Raw genomic sequence first — 16,283 nt, 5'->3', positions numbered from 1 at the left:
AATAGAGTTTGATTGTATATAATTTAACACTTATTTGTAACGGGCAACAAAAGTGCCCGTTACGAATAACTGGTTATTTGTAACTGACAATTTTGCTGCCCGTTACAAATAATTATTAAATTAAATTTTCATTTTATTTAATTTCGACAGCATGTATTTATATATAATTAATATATATTAATTAAAACCTGTTATAATATACATGTTCCTGTAAAAAGCAATTATACCGAACAATCTTTCGTAAAAATTAATACGACGTAATATAAAAACTGAAGTAGTAACACATTACAAATAAAAACTTGTATAAATTTATCCAACATATACAACAACACTAAAAATATTACGTTGTTCTACCTAAGCTAATAGTTAAGCATTCAATAAATATTTACTTCTAAAGTATTGCGCCCATTGTTCTCGAACCACATTCAACTCGTCAACATCATACGGGGCGGTCCTTGGACAAAAATCCTATTGAAAAAAAAAACATATGAAAGAGGTTACAAAATAAAAACAATCCATATTAAAAACAATCATTAGAATAAATGTGATGAACCAAATTATAGAAATAAAACTCATAATATAGAAACAAAACACATAACATCCTTTATTGACTTATATTTTGATTTCTATGAGTTGAAATCAATAAAAAGTTAACATTTACTCACTTTTGGGAGCGTATAGAGCAAAAAAGGCTTCAAAATTGTGCTAAAGGACTTCTATCTTTCCCATCTTTCAAGTATTGGTTCAAATTAACACAATGTAACATATAACATCCTTAATTATCTTATTTTTTAATTTCTATGAATTGAAATCAATGAAAATTGACCACTATCTCACTCTTGGGAGCGTATAGAGCCAAAAACGCTTCAAAACTGCCTAAGGGCCTTCTACCTTTCCCATCTTTCAAGTATTTGTTCAAATTAACACAATATAATACTAAAAATCCTTAATTACCTTATTTTTTGGTTTCTATGAATTGAAATCAATGAAAAGTAACCATTTACTCACTTTTGGGAGCGTATAGAGCAAAAAAGGCTCCAAAATTGTGCTAAAGGACTTCTATTTTTCCCATCTTTCAAGTATTGGTTCAAATTAACACAATGTAACACATAACATCCTTAATTATCTTATTTTTTAATTTCTATGAATTGAAATCAATGAAAATTGACCACTATCTCACTCTTGGGAGCGTATAGAGCCAAAAACGCTTCAAAACTGCCTAATGGCCTTCTACCTTTCCCATCTTTCAAGTATTTGTTCAAATTAACACAATATAATACTAAAAATCCTTAATTACCTTATTTTTTGGTTTCTATGAATTGAAATCAATGAAAAGTAACCATTTACTCACTTCTAGGAGCGTATAGAGCCAAAAAGGCTTCAAAATTGCCTAAGGGACTTCTACCTTTCCAATCTTTCATTTATTGGTGAATTAACACAATATAACACTAAAAATCCTTAATAACCTTATATTTTGGTTTCTATTAATTGAAATCAATGAAAATTGACCATTATCTCACTCTTGAGAGCGTATAGAGCCAAAAACGCTTCAAAATTGCCTAAGGGACTTCTACCTTTCCCATCTTTCAAGTATTTGTTCAAATTAACACAATAAAACACATAACATCCTTAATTACCTTATATTTTGGTTTTTATGAATTGAAATCAATGAAAATTGACCACTATCTCACTCTTGGGAGCATAACGAGCCAAAAACGCTTCAAAATTGTCTAAGGGACTTCTACCTTTCCCATCTTTCAAGTATTTGTTAAAATTAACACATTATAATACTAAACATCCTTAATTACCTTATATTTTGGTTTCTATGAATTGAAACCAATGAAAATTGACCATTTACTCACTTTTAGGCGCGTATAGAGCCAAAAAGGCTTCAAAATTGCCTAAGGGACTTTTACCTTTCCTATCTTTCATGTATTGGTTCAAATTAACACAATATAACACTAAACATCCTTAATTACCTTATATTTTGGTTTTCATGAATTGAAATCAATAACAATTGACCATTATCTTACTCTTGGGAGCGTATAGAGCTAAAAAGGTTTCAAAATTTGCAAAAAAAAACTACTAACCTCTTCTAAGACACCTTTGCACTCCAAGTGAGAAGTAACAATCTCATACATGTATCTCATAATGTAGTAGCCACATTCAACGCCTCCTTGTTGTTGAGCACACTAGTATATATAACAAATAGTTAAAAATTTTGTTTTCAAAGTGAACAATGTATAACAATATGGGGTGAGTAATGTATTTACCTCCATTTGTATGAATTTCAATTTTTGCCTTTGTGATTTCAATTCACTCCCTGTGAGATTCGCCCGATTTACTTTATAATCCCTACAAAAATAATATATATTCTGACACTTAGAACAAAATAATCTACAACACTACATACAAAAATGATATAGAAACTAGGGCATAATTTCAAGGTTGTGGCTCACGTCATCATAATCTCGGCAATTTTAAATTTTCGGGGATTTTCTTTAGGTAGCTTCATAGAGTCAAACTCATAAGCTAAACCTAATTGTAGATCGACCACCACAAGAACCCAATGACCACTACATCATTTAAGAGAAAAACACAAGTTAGAGTATTGGAAAATTGGTGAAAAACATATCATTTATATGATTAAGTTTAGTGGCAATATAAAAAAACATATTTCGAACCTTGCGACATATGGAGCCACGATGAATTTGCAACGTTTACCCGTCTTTCTTACTTCATGCAAAAATGTATTCTTCACATATGTATAAGTTTCAAGGTAATCATTCTCAATTGAAGATTCAGAAATGAGTTGAGGACAAAAGAATGTGATCTCAGTCCTGTTGAAAAGGTCGATGAAGTTGTCTACTAAATACCTACATGATAAAGACATAGAAAACAAAAAATTCAGCATTATAGCATTAAAAATATTACTATAGTGAATATAAGAACCAAAGTAAAGGAAGATTAAGTAACTTACATGATATAAACATGAATCAATTCAATGAAACATTAGCTCACGATCCTCTTAGAAATTCACGTACATCGGTAGCGGTTACCCAAATCTGTTTGTCGCTATCAAAATTAAACATTGAGGCCTTTAAAAGTACCGATGTTGTATCATACTTTGCATCATCAGAATTCATTAACCAATACAACAACTCACACCCCTCGCCAAAAGTATCGACAATTTTATCTTCAAATGGTAGGAATTTTGTGGGTTTGATGGTAGATTGCCTTGATTTCACACCACAACTATCGTCCCCTTCTTTGCTTTGGCGAGATCTATGCTTCTTTTTGGGCGATGGTGAAACCTTTACAAATAGGTGAATATTATTCTAGATAAAGTATACAAAAGTGATGGGATTTAATGTTAATAGTAGGAGAATATACCTCTTCTTCAAAAAAAACCATGCCTATGGGCCATAGTACAAAGGAAGACTTGGCTTTTCCCAACTTAGTCACACCATCGGGAGACGGTACCGGTATATCGAGGAGGACACAGTCGGGATAAGGGTTGTCCACACTAACCCTGTAATGATCAGGTAACATCTTCAGGTTGTGCGTAACATCACCGGTAACAGGATATACCGTTCCATCTGCCACAACCACTAAATTTTGATTGTACTCATCTTTCAATGCTAGGCGACATTTAGTGGCTACCTACATATTACAAAAAACTCGATCAATATTATACATGTTAACCATGTAAAGTCATATCTTTAGTATTAGTTAAAGACATATACCTCTATTACACGAGGGCTTTGTGTTGCCTCCATGTTCGTCATCACTTTCATTCCTTGAAATGCCTCCACGTCACCGGTCATCTGTGGTAGTAAATTGGCGAGATAAGCTTTCACCTCCATTGCCACCCGTTGTTCTAACCTCTCTTCGATCCTCTAGTTCAGCAACTTGAAGACAAGGTAATAATTGCATAACTAAAAGAGACAGCAATTTTAAAGCTGAAGAACTTCTCCCTAAAGCTATAATCTTTATTTATCAACTAGTTCAGCAAATCCTATTTAAGTAATTCAACTCAACTTCAAAATATAATTCCATCTACATCTTAGTCTTCCTTTTGTGCATGTACAAAGAAGATTTTGGTAAAAAAAATGATACTCCCACCATCTAAAAGTAATTGTCACGTTTCTATAACTTTAAAGTTCAAGGATTTAACATGATTTAAAAAAAAAAAAAATCTTGTAACAGTTGTGTCTTCCATTCATTACTCATTCCAGACGGAGATGCCATTTATAAACCAAAAAAGATGCATTAAAATTTTTGTAATATTTCTAGCCAAAAGGATACATTTTTTATATAATTGATGAGATCCTTATATAGCCATATAGTAGCAGTGCAGCACACATGAAAGCCATAACCATACACGCCTTAAAATTTCCAAAAACAAAAATTGAAGGCAAGAAATATAAGATCAAATTTAATTTTTAATCTCGTGACGGTACTAGGAAACAACGTATAGCAACTAAATTACACAAACACCTGGTCATGAACCTGCCCACATGCAATATGGAGTGCCTCAATATTTGGCTCTACCAATTATTCGTTGGTGCTGAATGTAATACATATTAACAAAAAGGCCTCAATTTTAGCAAATCCCATTAAACAACGCAGGAAGCAGGAAATGAGCAATAAACAGAAAAGGCCTCCCATTAAAAAATGCAGGAAATGAGCAATAAACAGAAAAGGCCTGATCACTACTTATCAGCTCAAAAGTATAAACAAGTAACTGAAAAAAAAACTTTACTTGGTTACTTAGAACAACACTTACAATAGCATTTGCTATTTGCTGGGTTTCGGCATTCTTCGGGTCTATAGCCCACAATCCATCTGCATTATGAGTTTGACGGGCCAAAATCCAATAAAGAGACCGATTTTTAAGCTTTACACTCATTACACAGCTTGTTGTGGACTCTGTGGTGCTTGAGATTGAAGATTCTGCTGGAATTCTTTTGGTCTTACTCTAATCAACTCGAGCCCTCTCATAACTCTTGGAGCCTAGATGGTGGCGATGCTTATTATTCTTTGCATTTTCCTTACCTTTTTCACTCAGAGCCTATTACAAAATGGAAAGCTATTGTAAGTAGTATTGTAGTTGAAATAAAGTATATATGTTAAAAATACTTTCATAATATCTTACACACCTTAAATTCATCTGTATTGCAATATGTCTCAAACTCTTTCCATTGCTCTTCTGTGATGTAACCTTCATAAAGCGCCCAGGGCTTAATGTTTGCACTTGGTGAGTCAGGCGGAGGTGCAGTTTCCTTAGTAATGAATTGTGAAACTAACCAAGACTTGTGCTTCCTAAATCTAGCACCAACAGCTTCGTGGAACTTCTTCTCTTTACTACCCTTGGGATCATCAATGTGGAACTTCCGCTACAAAATTAGAGAATGTTAATATTCATAATTAATTATAAGTATCGTTAAATTTAGAGCAATAAGCCATATTTATATCATAATTACCTTACTCTCCTCCCACAAGTTTTGCTTTTGAACTTTATCATACTTCGGATATCCCTTCACATTAATGTTAACTCTTTGAGCACAATTACTAATTTGCTTCCCATAAGCAGATTTCCACTTTCCAATAGGCATGTCAAACTCATCAAATTTGAGGAACATGGGTGTAATTGTTTGGACTGATTTGGACAGGCCTCGTCCCTTTTTTGTAGAAGATTTTACTTGGGAAGTGGAGGCATCCATGTCACCAGATTGTTCCTGTCCATCATGATCATCTCTGTTTTCTTCCATTGTAGTATGCCTACACCTACACAAAGAATGAAATTAACAATAATAGAATCAAAATCATAACAATAAAATCATATTAATGTAAATACTATACAATAAAGAAATTAATGATTTAGATATATACCAATTTAATAAATTCAATATTAATTGCAAAAAATACTATTGTTAAAGGAATACAATAACACAAACCTTGGTTGTAGGTATAGGAACCACTAACCCTTCCTCACGATCATACTCTACATCACCAACAATATCTTCCCCTTCTTGTAGAGGTTGCACTCTCATTGTTATAGGCGGGATGTCATCAAATTGGTCATACTCTTCTTCATCCACAACATCTTCCACACCCACAATTTTTCTATTGCCTTCAACCACAACACGCCATTGCGGATCTATATTATCCTTGATGTAGAATACTTGTTTCGATTGTGAGGCTAATACAAAAGGCTCTTCACCATCAGTATAACGACTAGAGTCAACCAAGGTGAATCCAAATAACTCATTGGTTTTCATACCACGACGGTTATCAGCCCATGTGCAACGAAATAAAGGAATTGTGAAATCAACATAATCCAACTCCCAGATTTCTTGAATGACACCGTAATATGCTTGTGTAGCTTCAACTGGCCTTGTATCCCTAGAACTTGAGTAATCAGTAGAAGATGCAACCACGACAACACCACTATTTTGTTGCACACTTTTTTCATCTTGACGACAAGTGGCAAAAGTAAATCCATTGATATCGTAACCCTCATAAGTATATACAAGTGGTTGTGGACCTCGTGAAAGCCACTTGATCATTTCAGAAACATTCTCATCTCTACTCAATTCAAGCTTCACTTAGCCTTCAAACTACTCAACAAAGTGGCGATTATGCTCCTGCATCAACGCATAGGAGCAGATCCTGGGATTGTGAATTTTCAACTCATGAAGATGTTTTTCAATATATGGATGAACTGCAGATAGGTTTTGTAGCACAAATCGGTGGGCTATCTTATATCGATCAAGTGGAGGTTTAACCAATTTCCGACCTACTGTACCCTTTCCTTGAAGTCTTCCCTCGTGACGAGAAGTCGGAATCCCAATTTCTTTAGCCTTAGCTAAAAACACTGAGCAATAGCTCCCTACTTCCTCTGCTATGAACCCTTTCACGATGCTCCCTTCAGGATTTGCTCTGTTCTTTGCCTTATCTGCCAAAGTACCCATTTGCCTCTCATAAGGGTACATCCAACGCATAAATACAGGACCGCACTCCTTTATCTCACGAGGCAAGTGCATAACAAGGTGAGTCATTATGTCAAAAAAGGAAGGAGGAAAATACATCTCGAATTTGCATAATGTTTCAACAATATCATATTCCATATCGTCGAGTGTTTTTGGATCTATCACCTTACTGCAAATTGCATTGAAAAACAAGCAAAGCTTCACAATAGCATGCCTAACATGTTTTGGCAAAAGGCCTCGGAGTGCAATTGGCATGAACACTTGCATCATCACATGACAATCATGGGACTTCATACCAACAACTTTCTTATCGGTAGTAGAAACAAAACGCCTTAAGTTCGATGAATACCCTGTCGGCACCTTGATTCCTTTCAAACACTCATAAAAGATCCTTTTTTCTTCTCTAGACAATGTATAACACGCATGGGGCAAAAATGCTTTTTTCGTTGCTTCATTTTCCGCCGCCCATAACTTAGGTCGAATTTTGGCTTCCTTCATGTCTCTACGCACATTAACACCATCCTTTGTCTTTCCTTTGATATTCAACAAAGTCCCAATTAGTGCCTCACAAACATTTTTTTCAATGTGCATAACATCAAGACAATGTCGAACCGACAAGTGCTTCCAATAAGGCAGATCGCACAACTTAGAAACTTTTTTCCACAACACACCCTTCTTCGGTATCTCTCTGTGCATCTTACCGAAGATTGTCTTAACATTTTTAATTTTCTCATACACTTCAATTCCTGTCAATGGCTCACGACTCACTCCCTTCTCAACATGCCCGTCGAATTGTTGTCTCATCTTCCTGTATGGGTGATTTCGACGAAGTGATCGTCTGGTATGCATGTACATATTCTTCCCCCAATGCTTCAAGCGTTTAATTTGCATGTCATCCTCACAAATAGGGCATGGTTTTTGTCCTCTAACTTTGTACCCTGACAAATTTCCATATGCAGGAAAGTCATTAATAGTACAAAACACCATGGCTCTTAATCTGAAATTTGTACCCGAAAGAGCATCAAATGTCACAACACCTTCATCCCACAACAATTTCAAATCGTCAATAAGGGGCTCCAAATAAACATCTATCTAAAGACCAGGTTGTTTAGGACATGGGATTAGAAGTGATAACATGATGTACTTGCGCTTCATGCACAACCAAGGAGGTAGATTGTATATTGACAGAAGAACAAGCCATGTACTATGTTGACTACTAAGAGTGCTAAATGGATTCATCCCATCCGTACTTAATGCTAGTCTTATGTTCCTCGGCTCCTTCCCGAATTCTGGAAATGTCTTGTCAATGTGTTTCCATTGCAACGAATCAGCTGGGTGTCTGATCAACCCATCCTTCTTCCTCTCATATACATGCCAAACCAACTTCTTTGCTTCATCCTTAATTGAGAACAGGCGCTTCAACCTTGTTATTATAGGAAGATACCATACTACCTTAGCTGGTGACCACTTCAAGGGATCCTTATTTAAGCCCTCTCGCTTGTATCGTGACACACCACACTTTAGGCAAGCATCCAATTTTGCATTCTCCTTTCGATATAGCACACAATCATTAGGACATGCATGGATCTTGGTGTACTCTAAACCCAATGGACACATCAACTTCTTCGCATAGTAAGTCGACTTAGGAATGTCATTTCCTTCTGGAAACATATCAGAGAGGGTTTCCAACAACAAAGTGAAACTAGTGTTGGTCCACCCGCTCTTCGCTTTCAAGTTATATAAAGTTTAAATCCCAGAAAGCTTGGAATACTTAGAACAACCAGGATACAACGGTGTCTCAGCTGGTTTTGACACATTCTCATATATATGAGAATCTTCATTAACATGATCGCCTAACCCGTCTATCATCTCTTCTATCCTGTCTTCCTCAACATCATCATTAAAACCCACTTCATTATCATCAAAACCATTCGGCTCTCTCTCATCAGCTTCATTGTCGTTAATAGAAGAATTATCCGCGAGAGGAAATTTTTCAGCATGCCAATACCAAATACGGTAGTCTGGCATAAACCCACGAATAATCAAATGGTCCTCTATTTTCTTAATGTCTTCCCACCTCTTCACATTGTTACAATCCTGACAAGGGCAGAAAATAGGTCTTGCTTTGGTTAGCCTTTGTTCAACGAGTGTACTCCATTGGTGTTGCACTGCGATTCTACAGAACTCGTTGACCCCGGCTAAGTATTCAGGTGTGGTTCGAGAACAACTATACATCCAATGACGGTCCATTTCTAAAAATGTATGATTAAAACCCAAGAAAAAAATTATATTCAACATCACATATCAACACATTCCAAATGCATGATTCCAAAGGTCCTTATCGCTCCAACCTAACCCATCCTTGGAAGTGTATTCTCACTAGCAAATGGTTGACCATTTTTCGGCCCTAAGGAAATTTCGGCAGCATTTCCCTATGGTTCTCAAAGTACACGATGTAATTAATTTCTTAATTACATATGTACCCCGAGAACACATTAGAGAATGCTAACACAAAATTACCTTTACTTCCGAAAAACAAGCAACCATTTACATCCTTAGTGAGAATATAGTTCCAAGAACAGTCCCAAACGGGGACTATTCAAGATTTACTCCTAATGAGTAAATCTTGAACGGGTATCTAGGCATATGAAAATATAATGCATAATAAATATTAACACATTTGAACTGGCAGAAAATTGGAAGAAAATTAAACAAAAATCATAAGAAAGAAACTCTCAATGCAATGTACTAATTAAACAAAAAAAACAAGCTACAAAACAATTAATTACTCATACCAAATTGTCAGATTTAAGCCGAATCAAATCACCATCTTGAAATGAGGAAGGTGCTGCTTTAATGGAGTTGAGGGAGCTAAGGACCGAACTGCTCCTGAAACATCTGATTCAAGTCACTCCCATTTCCCACCAAAATCAAAATATCAAATTAAATAGAAGTAAGTTTCCATTTCCAAACAAATGTCAAGGAATATCACTGTAGTAAGACTTTTAAACTTAGGGTAAGATAACAATTTTGTAAAGGTTTTTATTTTGATAACATTCAAAAGTTATTTGAAATATGAACTTTTAAACTTTTGTTCCTCTTATAGTGATTAAAAGAGTTAATATTTTCTCCATTAAATTTTGTGTTCAACGGATGTTTAAGAATACATATAATAATACATATATATAGAGAGGGAAGTTCTATCAACTTGAGCTACCCCTCACTCTCGGATGTTTAACGATATTAATGTATGTATATCATATCAAATAATTATTGGGTAACTTTTAATCAATTTTAGAGTAACATTAAATTGAACAACTAACATTATAATGTAAGACATGAGATAAGTTTTATGTTGATAATACAAATACCTTTTCATCGTATTGTGATTCGTTTTTTTACTCATTTTAAAGGATTAACCTTATTGATAAACTATATAGTGAGATAGTTTCATGAGAAATGAGTAATTTAAATATCATAATAAGTAACAACTTATTATTATTATTTTATTGACAAAAAGATACTATCACAGAAATGGGGGAATGAGTATCGAACCCCCAACCACTTGAGGGCATCCCTTAATCTCTTATGTCCTCTATTTGTTCATTTCAATGTGGAAGTGAAAAGACCGAAAACATGGATAACCATAGGTTGACTACTTGAGCTACAAGCAAACTTAAATCTGTACTAATTTTGCAAGTTGTATTGTACTAGTCAAATAGGCCAACCTTCCATATAAAACTATAAACATGCAATCTAGTGAATCTACATTACATTCCTAATCTAAAATCATTTGAATAAACAAAATAATTAGCAATTTTATAAAGAAAATCCCTCCATAGATGCCAAATCTTTTGCAAGACATATTCAAAAAAATACCAATACATTTCAACCTCACTTTAGACAATCCACCAAACAGTCAAAAATAATGCACGTAGAAGTTCCCAGTGCAGGGAGAAGTATTGCATTATTTTAACTAATGGTATTCCATTCAACTGATAAGTGGTATTAAAAATGACTTAGTCAGCTAGCTTTAGCAAAGAAAAACTATATATCTTGGGTAAGACTGTAGGAGACAACAAGACCGAAACACAAGTGCAGAGAGAGACCAAGGCCGCAATTTAATTAGAGCACAAAATATACAACTACCTCTTGATCAAAGCGAGAATCTTTTTGTGCCCAGTGGTAATCACATCCAAAGCTTATCATGCGCAGGGCAACTGCAAATAAATGGATTCACGATGTAAGGGGGGATCCAGAAAGATAGTAATAATTTGGGTAAAAAAATCAATCAATTAATTCATACTTAGCTCAAAATTCAAAGGCTTTTAAACTAAAACATAATAAAACCCAAAACAAATGGAAAATAGTAAAATCAATCAATTAATTTGGGGAAAAAAAAAAACCTATAATTAAATAATTGCAATTAAGAAACTAAAACAAGGGTTACGAAATTGGGGGAGGAGAGAGAAAGAGTACGCTTTAATGGAGAACTATGAGCGCTTCAATGGAGAACTCAGACAGCGCTTCAATGGAGAACTCAGACAACGCTTCAATGGAGAACTCGGAGTGCGCTTCAATAATGGAGAACTCGGAGTGCGCTTTAATAATGGAGAACTCAAAGTGCGCTTCAATGGAGGAGAAGAGTGAGAATGAGAGGAGCAAAAGATTGAACTGAGCTTGGAGCTCCTTCAATGGAGTTGAGCGCGCGGGAGCTGCTTCAATATTGGAGAGAGAAAGAGGAAATTTTTTGACAGACGGAGTGAGAAAGGGGAAAGTAAAAATTTAAGGCTTACTTTAAAACTTTATTCGTAACGGACACCCCATGTTAGTTACAAATAGCAAGGTCAAAATTCTGTTGACTTTTCTATTTGTAACGGGCAATATTTGTGGGTTACGATTAGTTAGTTAATCGTAACGGGCAGAATAATGCCTGTTACAAATAACAACTTATTCGTAACGGGCACCAATCTGTCCGTTACGAATAACAACTTTTTCGTAACGGGCACCAATTTGTCCGTTACGAATAACCCTTTTCCTGCCCAATTCACAACTTTTTTGTAACGGACATTGAATTTGCCCGTTACGAATGACTTAATTGTAACGGAAAATCATATGTCCGTTACGAATAGCTTGTTACAAATAAGATTTTTTTCACTAGTGTTTTTATGCATATGACAATAATGTTAATCAAAATTATGCACATGAAATACTTAGAACTTTTCGAGTCTCATCCACTCATTCTAAATCATTGCCGAAACAAATAAAGGAATTAAAATAGAAATCCTCCCCAGTGGAATCGCCAAAAACTGTAGGGAATAAATTTCAAGCGTTAAACCCCTAGCTTGAACCCCACTGTGATCATACACTAAAGTACGGTGGCGTCCAAAAGGGAAGAAGATAGAGCAAAAGAGTCGCCAACAAGTTTTTTTAGGAACTTGTAAACCATTCACGAGGTGAAGGTTACACCCCTTAACGATCCAAGAGATCGTCAACTCCATAAGGTCTAGAACCAAATAAGGGTTCGGGGATGAAGGTACAAATCCAACCTAAAAGAGATTGAACCTGCCCTAATAATAGGCCTCTACTTTATTCAGATCGTATTCATGTGCGCTTTTTAGTTAACATGCAATCAATAGGATTAACCCTAAACCTGTTTAATCTATGTTGGTTGAATTTAATGCACAAATAAACTATTATTGGCGATCACTTGAAATTATAATCACATTATCCCTAACAAGATTATTAATTATCTTATTAAGCGTGATTACAAGTACCAAATTCCCTTTAAACATGCAATAAAGGCGTGATCAAACAATAACAATAAATAATCAAGCAACATAATAAATAATAAATATCATGAATAAAATAAAGGAAAATTTTTAAATTACCACCCAAAAAAGTAACCATTTTCGAACTAACCACCCGTTTAATTTTTTATTTTGAATTACCACCCCTTAAATTAAATAAATGCTCAGATTACCACCCATTTCAAAAATCTGGTGGATTATCCGTCCGTGGGTCCCACCTAATGCTGATTTTGACCCTTTTGACTGATTTTTTTCCCCAATTTTTCTCTTTAAAAACGTTCTCCTAACTTCAATTCACATTTTTCTCTTTGAAATTTGGTAGAATTTTGTGAATGAAATGTGAAATAAAGTTTAGAGAGCGTTTTTTAAAGAGAAAATCAGGCAAAAAAATTATAATAACAATCATCATAATATTAATAATAACATTCATAATCATCATAAATCATAACAATTATAATCATAATCATGTTCATTTTAATATTTAAGCATAATAATAGCAGGATCCTAGGCATGATACTAACAAGATTAATAACAAACCCTAGCATGTCACTAAGCAATAAAAATCAAATCTTTACCCCTAACATGATACTAACAATCATAAATATTAGGAAGAACATAGGAAGCATCATAGCAATCATATTTAATATTAAAATTACCCTAGACATGATACTAGGAATATCATAATAAAAATATAAACATGATGTCTATATCATAATATCAATTAAAACCATTAAAGCACTTACTTTGATGCCTCGTACCTCTTTCTAATAACACAATACACACGTTAGTAACTTCAAGGAAAATAATAATCAAAACAATTAAATTAAATAATCGAATATGGCTAGGTGTTTCTAGATGTTGTGAATGCGGAATTTTGTATGAGAAAACAAAGTTTGAAAAAGAGAAAGAAGATGAATGAATTAAAGAATGCTAAAGAATTAATGATTGTAGATGAAAACTTGTGAATGAGGAGAATTGGTGAGAATTAGTGAATGAAAATTGGAGATTTAATACGATATTTATAGAGAAAATCAGCCAAAAAGATAAAATAAACAAAACAGACTCTGACGCATAAAAAACAGAGTTGGCGCCACCCTTGGCTAACTAGCGCCAGGCACCAACACTAGCGTCAGGCGCCAATGGCTAGCGCCAGGCTCCAGGCCTGGTTCCAGGCGCCAAGCTTATTTCCAACGCGTTTTCGAAAATCAGATAAGTTTACAGTACTGGAGGATAAAATCATATAATTTTCTCGAAAATGCTATTTGATTTTGATTAAAACTCTAAAAAGTAAACAAAAGTCAATTTATCAATGCTAATTGAATTAGGAATGAAAAGAATCTTCTAGAAGAATCTAGAAGACTAAAACCATTTCTAATTACATTAGGAATGATAAATCATATTAGGCCCTCCCCTAGATCATTGGGCCGTATATAAGGCTCAAACCGGGCCCAGTTTAGTAAATTGGCCATAACTTCCTCAATATTCATCGGAATTAGGCTTATAATATATCGTTGGAAAGGTTTTTGCAAGCCCCATCCAACTACACTACTATTGGACCCATATCATGGACCAACCAAACTGGATTGACTGTTTTCTTTAAATAAGTTTTCAAAAACAGAGAGAAGAGAAAAGAAATTAAAACTTTCCGCAACACTAGACTTTCCACACTTTCACTTCATTCGATTATGATTCGACGTGAAAGGTACTCATCACCGGGTTTGGTTTTGCGGAGACACAAATGGGTGTATACAATGTGTCAAACACTTTGAGTCGAGTCAACCTCGAGTCAATCACAGCGAGTCAAGTTTATACCTTGAGTCATGTCAAGTCAATGAGTCAATCACACTAAACCTAAGGTCAACCCTAAGATAATTAAAAAGATAAGCAAAGTCCTATAGTAAAAAAAAAAATGCAGGTGCATCCCAGCAAGCAAGAACATTCCCGGATTTTTTCGAAAAACCGCGAATTGCCATATGAGACTCTTCCAAGATAAGAGGAGTTACATTGATCAATAAATTAGAGATGAAGAGCTTTAATTTACAAAATATTTGAGCGGATTTGGTTGAAAGGATACGACAAAGCTCAAAGTTTTGAGCAAAACCAAGCAACAGCGGTAGCAAGAGCAGAATACTGAAGACCCGACTCCAGTGCCAGACGACAACATCTGGCGTCTGGAAACAGATTTCAGCGCTTGGCGCTAGATCCCAGCGTCTGGCGACAGAGCCAATTCTTGGCGCTAGTGATATTTCTAGGCGAGAGAGCTCTAAGCCACTCAGAACGGTTATTTTTGTTGGGGTTTGGTGAGTCCGACTCACCGCGGAAACAAACCCAAAACCAAGACCGCACTCGCAATAAATAAAACCATAAACATAATTAAACTAATCACAAGATTAACACAAGATAATTACCTTTAGCCCAAACGGAAGGCGCTCTTACTTCGAAAGTTAGGCTCGAAAATACGACGGCTTCCAACGATAGTCCACCCACAACTCGACTACCAAAAACAGTCCAATGCCTTGGAGTTAGCAAGGCCCGACCAAAACCCGAGTGATTAGTGAATTCAAAGGTTTTCACAATGGTGATGCCTTTTTCAACTCTCGCTCAAGCAATTTTCCCAATACCCCAACTTGGGTATTTATAGGAAAAATAAAAGAGTGAAAAGCTCTCCCACCAATGTGGGAGAATTGGATTTTTCTATTTTATTTTAAAGCTAAAATAAAATTAATAATCAAACTAATAATAAATCAACAAGTGGCAAGCTAATGTAAGAGGTTAGGTGAGGACCATTTGGAGGAGGGGGGGGACCAAACTTGCTCCCTACACTCTCCCTCACCTTGCGCCACTTGGCAACTCCCACTTGGGCACCAAGGCACCCAAGTGGGCTTCCAATTTTACTGATGCCCTTCTCTCAACCCAGCCATCCCCGCAACACAAATGTGGGTTGCTGCTCGCATTCCCTCGGCCAGCACCCATGCACTTGCGTGCGGGCTGCTGGCCGAGAGCTGTTGCTAGCATGTCGCGCACGTAGTGCGAGCTGCGAGCTGCTAGCTGCATCATGCTAGCACGCCATGCACTAGGTGCGGGCTGCTAGCTCGGCTATACCCCTAGTACATGATGTTCCTATGCTAGGGGTATTTTGGTCTTTGTTGATTTATTATTATTTTCATGTCTCATATTTTACCATTTTTCGACTCGACTTCCGACGTTCGGTTTCGACACTCTAAGCTCGACGTCTAAATATTAATTACTCGGTTGACTTATTAATTAATTCATAATTAATTCGTCACTTCGGTTCGTTAGTTGCTTGGGTTTGACCCAAAGGGTTCAGTCAAGATTAAGTTGTAATATTAGTTATGCATTAATATTACTGATCGGAAGCGGCCTTCACCCAGGCATTCCGATCACTTGACCTTACTGAATATATTAGCTTTCTAATAATTTTGAACCCACTAACGGAATAGTACACTTGTTCGAAGGA

At 35.5% G+C, this 16,283-nt stretch overlaps 1 long non-coding RNA gene across 1 annotated transcript; it reads right to left on the bottom strand.

Moving 5' to 3' along the window:
- Nucleotides 1-234: 234 nt before the first annotated feature.
- Nucleotides 235-2,338, bottom strand: LOC145584535 (uncharacterized). The gene is made up of 3 exons (XR_014100363.1): nucleotides 2,274-2,338; nucleotides 2,091-2,192; nucleotides 235-468 (listed from the first exon to the last, which is right to left on the bottom strand). It is a non-coding gene; the product is annotated as an uncharacterized LOC145584535 (long non-coding RNA).
- Between the last annotated feature and the right edge of the window lie 13,945 nt (nucleotides 2,339-16,283).

The sequence above is a fragment of the Chenopodium album genome, chromosome 2 (genome assembly GCF_948465745.1).
Source record: "Chenopodium album chromosome 2, dcCheAlbu1.1, whole genome shotgun sequence".
Lineage (NCBI taxonomy): Eukaryota > Viridiplantae > Streptophyta > Magnoliopsida > Caryophyllales > Amaranthaceae > Chenopodium > Chenopodium album.
Note: the sequence above shows the minus strand (reverse complement) of the source record. Positions and strands in the feature narration are given on the sequence as shown.